Genomic DNA, 8,400 nt, shown 5'->3' with positions numbered 1-8,400 from the left:
GTATAAATATGAGGACCAGTGGCGGGGGCCGGCGCCGGACCACGACGCATCGCGAATCCACATCGGCATAAATTGGAGATGCAGTCGGTGTCCTCCCAATTGATTTTATTGCTTATCTATCAGTTACAGCCAATTAGCAAAAGCTCGTATCCCGAACTTGTCACGACTTCCGTATACACGACGTGAATGTTACGCCATGCAATATAATCACTTCACACCAACTTGTATGAAAACGAATCTTCAACGTCGAACAATCAAAAATGAATTTGGTGCGTACTGCATAAAAGCTTGTCGGTTTATTTGCTATTTATTTGCAATTAAATGTCTTTATTTTAATTTAATCGTCAACTATTTACTCTCAAACTAAAAGCGCTTGCAATTATTGATGTATAACTTAATTGGACGTTGCGGAAGTTGTAGACATAGACTAACATGGAGCGGCGAGGATGTAACATTATTTATCTCAATATAGTTACTGCCTTAAAGCTCCAGTCTCGAGAACTGGATACCCGCTTGACCAGTGCTAAGCACATTGAAACCGTAGACTACCTACGCAATGGACTAGGAATAACACTAACGTAAAGACGTGGGAAGAGTAAAGACGAATCTCTTGAAAAACATATATACCAATGCATTCTTACCGAAACACAATTCACACTTTTCTAGACGCAATTGTCACTTATAATTATATTGATCATTGTATTACATAATAATTTGTGTTTCGTATAAACAATTGCTTATTTTTGTATAAATAGGTACACTACATACATAAACTCAATTTGACAATGCACATTTTTTTATTTATTATTTATTATTACTAGCAATGATTAATATTTACTTAATATCATTTATATGTATGTATATACCTAGTTTAAAATGAAATACTTAAATTCGAATCTTATTAAATCAAAAATTCAATTTAATTAATTTGTTTTATAGGTCTTATATTTTAATGATGGATGTGAAAAGTAAGGATGTACGAGGTATAAATCAATTAGCTGTGGTAATAAATTCAAACCTGTCATCAATTAAATAACAGCAATTAAAGTAGGAATAGAAGTATTTTATAACTAATGCATATTTTGATTTAAGAATGTTTTTACTTGATATGATTTAAATATCAATTATGTTAAAAATACCTGAGGTTTAACTTGCAGAGACTCACGGAAACTGATCAAAACACTCTTTATCATTAATTACGTATTTATAATTATACTTGTACGCTATAAACACGAAATGGCAAAACAATAATTTTCTAGGCTTATTGTTTTACAATTTTACATACGAGTACATCCGAGTAGTAAATATCTTTCATTTATCTAAATGCATATATATTAAATTGATTCTCACTTCTCGTATAAAAACACATTCTCTATACAGTATATTATTTTAAAATGCAAGCCACCAACCAACCTTATAACTTTGGCTTTGATTTCGGTTTGTTTAGATTAATTAAAGCTACTCAATCGTAAATAACGGCTCCAAATATTGCTATGCTAATTTATTATTGGGATAGTTTCTTGGCATCCGCAATGTGACACACATTTTTTAAAACTTAACTGTAGCGCAAATATGATTGATAGATCAACAATTGAGGTGCCTTTATGCGTAATTTATTCTCAGTCATAACTGAACTGTATAGAATAAAATTTATTCATTGAGATAAGTGATGTTATCATGAGCATAATAATAGCTGGCTTGTATATTTACTATCGTCCTTTCAAAATAGCTTAAATAATGGTTTTTTTTATGAGATTACTTGTTCCATAAGAATAAAATTTAGTACATAATATTGCAAACACACAAGAAATTAACAATATAATATGATTAATTAATATAGAAATACATAACAATATATACTTCCATAAATCGTTATTTAGAACAATCCTTTTTTCCTTTCATTTGATTTTATGTTATATCTAAAATACTGTCATCAATAAAATCACAGCAAAAATCTCCCATATCCCTTTTTATCCATCTTTGCACATTGTCATACACAAGAAAGACGAGCGTTACAATGCTTTGACAAGTGACTGCTTGCTAAACAAAGTAAAAAGGGCGTACTCATAAGGTATTATTTTCATTCCCCGTAGTTTCAGAGTATGAAACGCGCTATAAGCGCCACCTGCTCGGAAGAATCGAAAGACAATAAGTTCAGGCGTACGTGAGCGGATATAAGCCAAATAAAGAATCGCAATGTGTGCAGATTTCGCGAATGTAGTGGTAGCTATTCGTAGGTACCGACTATTGATTTTGTCCACCCCAAAACGCACTCCCCGCCACAATATCTATAACCCGCCGAACTCTATTATTATCAATTTATTGACTGCTCCTAAAATAAGAAATCGATGAGGATATAGGAGCTTTGCTTATTATAAATGGGGAAACTAATATTAAGCTAAGCTGTTTCTTTAAATTATATATTAACTATATTTAGTATTGGTTGATATATCAACATGGTGTCATACTTAAAATAAATTAAATAAATGACTAAGAATTGTGTTGTAAGTTAATGAAAAATAAGTTTAAATTTTAAGAATATGTTATAAGTAAGTTTTTCTTATATTACAATTTGCGACTAAAATATAACTGATACCCAAACCGGAGATAGAGCAATTGCCTTTTACACAAATTGTTTACGTCGACTGAGATTTGACTGTTAGTCAAATACAACACAATCCAATTAAATCAACGATTCTTTGACTACACCAATATACATAACTAGTATACTTACGACGTTTGTTTGTGTTTCATATGTGCTATACACAAGCTGTCATTTACATACATATTAATATACTGTGCAATTCTGTCAATATTACATACATTGAGTTGATATTTCCTTTCTTTAAAGTCGGTTAAAAAGAAAGATGCATGTTGCTAATGCGTAATGAAGGTCATTTGGTGGCTTTGCGTCACATTTAATTATTTTTAGGCTCATGTCAAAATTGAATGCATTATGCAATACTTTAGTGATGCTTTTATCCAATCCACGGCTCGTTTTTATTAATGAGCGTCTTTGAATAATATTTTGTATATAATACAAATCAATGTCTTGATAAAAAAGCGGACGTTTTTTTTTTAAATTGAGGTTAAGAGTAAGAAATTAATAATGATAGTAATGAAATTGCAAAGTGCATACTAGGTGTGTTTAGACCTTGTAGAGAAATACACAATTTAAAATTCATATTTTAACATTTTTTTATCAACTTAACTTTAAGCAAGATTTATAAGGTATTTTATCACTATAAATCACTCACCCACAAAGCTTTATTCAATGTATTAAATACATGTGAGATTTACAAGAAATGGGAAAAATCTTTAGCAATATTTATATTTTATAATGTTCACATTGTCCGTGCATTCAGCACGGGTGACTCGGACGAATCCTTTCGAACCTTCCGCGAATTTCGAGATTATACATATACCGACTAACCCGAGAAATTCTTGATATCGTGCACGAAACGTGATATGGATTAAAATTTTGTCCTACAAAGTACATCCTATGACCTTGAACTATCCTTCATTAATCAAAATAATAACAGGGTGAAACGTTCCTTTGCTATATCCACTTAAAGAGTCCATTAAATGACAAAAATAAACAACAATATAAAACTATACAAACCTTTTTAAAATACTTTATCAGTAATTATAATTTAGAATTTCATTGGTTTTTATTCTGTTAATTACATAAATTATGTTTTTTTTTGTCGTCGCTTTGACTGTGTAGATTGATTCATATAACTGAAGCTTTCAGTAATAAATTAATAGCATTAATGAAATTCGAATAGAGACAATCCTTTTTATGCGAAACACGAAGAAAAAGGCCTCTTTAAGTCGCCTTTGCTTTAATTGCGTGCTTATAACGGGTCTCATATTTCCGGGCATAGCTAAGTTGTTTAATTTATTCGCAAAATTTGAAACTTCACATAGTTAATGTAGTGGTATCGAACTGATATAACGAGATTAACTGTTATGTTTCGATACTCCTTATTTTTCTCCAAGCATCGCCATGAATAATTTTAAATTAATTGAATGATTTGCATCAGTTATTTCTTTATGTGTCTCATTTATTTTTTTCCATAAAGCATTCCCGTTCGTGATGATATTTCCTCTGTGTAATAATGTACTGCATATTCAGGTCAGCAAAGAAAGGCGAATTTAATAAATTATTAATGATTTAAAACATTTTTATTGATCGACTATTTTAAGGGATGGTAATGAAAATATTCCATAAGAAATCGTGTATATGAAAACGAGGTTTTTAATTAATATAACAAATTAAAAAACTTGCTTACTACCCAGGATAGGTTTCATATTTCGCGGAATTTATAATTAACAATTGGTATCAAAATACACATTAAATAAATAAATACATTAAACTTACAAATGAACAAGCTCTATAATAATGGTATATAACCATAGAGAAATGTCAACCTCAATTAAAATCAAGTATTATACGCGATTATTGTATTATATAACCTCTGACCACGATCGTCGTAAAGTCTTCAAAACGTTGAGTTAAATTCTGCATAATATTTGCGTGAAATCAAACACAAGAAAACAATAATTATTATTATAAAAAATATCCAACTACTAACTGATCTTGATACTTGATATTCATATTGGAAAAAGAAGCAACCCCCCACCCTCTTTTTTTTTAATTTGCGTGCTCCGTTTTAATATTTTTATACTTTGCCATTAACTCAATTTTGATGATTACAACGACATCATATATTATTACATGTTAAATAAGATATTTAATTACAACTACTTGCGAATACTTTTTGGCAAATATGTATGCGAAATATTTTTTGGAAACTGAATGTGAACCATCGACTGGCATGTGGGTAGGAAAGTATTTCTACATAAAATCATCACATGTAAAGTTTTTGAATCAAGACTGATAATATAAAATAAGTACAAAAATATACCTTCTCTCAAAGTCATTTTAAGTACATATTAAAAACTGTTTTAGGAAACAATACGTATTGTTTATTGATATAGGTACATTAATACAAGTGATAAATTTTCTTTATCGCGAGCAATTATTATACTTTATATAAAACACCTGATACAATTTCTTGGTACTCGTTGGTTGAAGTTTATACATTGTAGAGTTGTGGCAAGACATTTGTTTCAATGCTTGCCGAACCTCCTCCTTAAAAATATAATAGTAAACTAAAAACGCAAATATAATTTATGTTAATAGTATACCCATACAGTCTCATCTGTGTTTATGTATATAAATGTCATTACGACCAGGTAAGGTGAATTTAAGTGTCAGCACGTAATACCTAAGTTAAGTACAGAACCATAAAAAAACAATTTATTTAAAAAAAAAGCAATTTCAAACCAAACCAAACGACAGTTTCAAAGATTTATAATGACGCCGACGCTGCCACAAGAAATGCAAGTACATTGCAGTGACGTTACATGTGACACGTTACAAGTTTACAAAGTGTTTTCAAATATAACGACAGCTTATTTTAGATCTTTAAGAAATGCTGGTTATTTTTTATTTGATGGTATTGAAATAATAATGTCTCAAAACTAAATAAGTTGTTATACTTGTCCTTTAAATAGATATCCATATTGAGGGAGTTGTGAAATAAGAAAGTAAGGCAGATCCCCTCGTCAACTAGAAAACAGCTGATGATCTTCAAACGGCTCAACCGATTTTCATCTAACATGTCTTCCGACTTATTCAGTACAAAAAGAAACTAAATTCAAATCGCTTTACCCGTTTAGTATTTATGATGATTTTCTTCGGCTGTTAAAAAGCGCCTCTAACAATTGAATTAACATTATGTAGATTCTAGACCATTTCTACATAAAATATTTCATAAAATAATTAAAATGTCATTGCAGTGCGATATAAAATATTTCATAGAACCTAAAGCAGTTATCAGTAAATTGTTTTGTCTTTTATTCTGATTGTAATGTAAGATCTACTTATAGGCTACCCTTTATCTGAAAAAGATTTTAGGAAGAATGGGGGTTATCTATGCCATCCATAATAAATGAGGTGTAATTAGATATATGTTTTAAATGATATGGCAGTTTCTAAATAGTCTTTTTGCTAACATAAAAAGCTGATGAGATATACGCATCCTACAAAATAACATAATTCCTTGAAATTCCACGATGTACAAAATTTTGAAGTCCACATGATAAAAGCAGCGGACAGACTGAAGAAAGAAGGCCATGACCTGCAACATATTGTATACTAGTCGCTTCTTTTGGCTTTACTGGCGTTAATCCCTGCAAACATACAAAGTTACATTACCTCTGTATGACATTAGTGTAGATGAATTAAATAAAGATTTTTTTGAGGATTATAAGATATCCCGCAGATGTATTTGCATTTTTATTCTCTTTATTAATAATAAAAATACTCATTTTACTGTGAGATGATTTAGCTTCCTAATGGTGAAATAATTTTTCAAATCGATTGAACAGTTTCTGAGTAAATTATTAACAAACAAACAAAAACATATATCCTCTTCACAATATTGTTATAGACAAACTTCAATAGCTTTTTCCTCCAATTACTTTCACAGTGCGATGACGAAATTTTTACAGTACTGTCTAAAAACGTGGCGCGCCGGTATGCGCAAAATCAAATTTCGAATGTCCACTCTCGTGGAGTACAAAATAATGTGTGACATGTGTTGATATTGATTCATATTAAATACTTTTTGATATTATTTGCATTAAAGAGTGACGATCATTGTAAAATTTAAAAATATATACATTTATAACACAATGAACTGTTTACGTTGTTAGTAACCCGCGTAAAGATAGCGGTCGAGCGGGGGGAAGCACGGCGCCAGCGACCATTCTCGTTTGCACGATGGCTATCAGAAACGCAATCCTCTATTCCTCGCAGTGCTAATCAATGAATAATTACTCTGTTTAAGGGGCACCTCTATAAATAGCCGGGCTGGAGCGCTGACCTGAAGCGACGAGTTAGTCCGGCCGCCAGCGCCGGACAGCCATAGCTGCCAGATCAAAAAACCTATTCAGCGCTAACGGCAGCGATAACTTCGCTATATTCGATTCCATAATAATTTATATCACGATATGTAATGCAATGATACAATTTAAAAGACTCGAAGAAGGTCTGAACCGATGTGGTTGGAAAACCTAAAAGGAATATCTGTTAAAGAGATTTAAAAGATATTCTAATGTGTATAAAAATCCAAATACCATAGATGCTAATAGAGCACGAATCATGGGTAAAATAAATTAGCTCTAGTGCTAAAAGCGCTGAAATGCGGCACTAGTTATCCAGCTGCCTCACCCCGAAGTTCCCCCGCTCCGCTCCAAACTCCCACAGCCGCCCGATACACGACACGCCTCTATCTACGTATCCTGTCTTTATTACGTAAATGAATTTCATAAAAATATCATACATAACATATTATAATCGAATCATCCGAATTCCAAACGTAGTTGTGCATATTGTTCTGGCATTTGACCCAAGGCATACGCAATCAAATTTGGGCATTTTATTCAATTCTGCATTATCATGTATTTATTATATATAGGTATTTTCCGTATATATGAGGCCAGATTCCATAATATTTTCTGTTCTTCATGAACTGAGCCAAATATGCCTAATGAATTTCAAGAAATTAATTTACAGCAAAAGTGAAAAATTTATCCAGCATTCTTCGTCAGTTCTGGTTTGTTCTTACGGCATGTCCCATTATTAGAATTAGTTATTAAATGTGAATTTATTAAATTGGTTGGTGTTGTTCAATTAAATATATAAGTTCATGAAAAGGGCATTGTAGAATTGCGCGAGGATATTTTGTGCAGAATTTTGCAAATAACGGTAATTCTAAACGAAGCTATCGAACCAAGTGCATATGGTCACGTTGAGGTTATCAGTTATCGAGCCGACTTTAGCCACTTACTATGCGACATACATGTACCTACTATTTTTTTCATTTGACAAAATCGTGATCCTGATCTTGATCGTGCGCTAAGTAAATGAAACTCTTAGGTGAATGCAAATTCAAACTAGGCAATCTCTGACTCACTTGTCAGTATAAACATGTAGATAACGTTGACTCTAACTGTACCTTTATTGTGACGCTTTATAATTATAGTCTACTTTAAAAATAGTGACGAGATGGTTTTATTTCTTAAAGTTTTAAGGCTGCTGGTAGTAGCACATGACTCGAGTCAATTAAGATCAGTTTGTTTTTCCCATCGAATTACTTACATAGAACAACATTGACATAGACACTAGTAAGTAAATCGCCACAAGGTCCATTGTGGCGCGACCAGCGACCGGTGACCGATCGGCGGCGTGGAACAAATGCGGAGACGACGCCAATTTGCCACTCAACATGACAGACGTTCGCCACTTATTTGTATAACGTTAACGTG

The sequence above is a fragment of the Zerene cesonia genome, chromosome 20 (genome assembly GCF_012273895.1).
Source record: "Zerene cesonia ecotype Mississippi chromosome 20, Zerene_cesonia_1.1, whole genome shotgun sequence".
In the NCBI taxonomy this organism is placed as follows: Eukaryota; Metazoa; Arthropoda; class Insecta; order Lepidoptera; family Pieridae; genus Zerene; species Zerene cesonia.
This window is presented reverse-complemented; position numbering follows the sequence as displayed.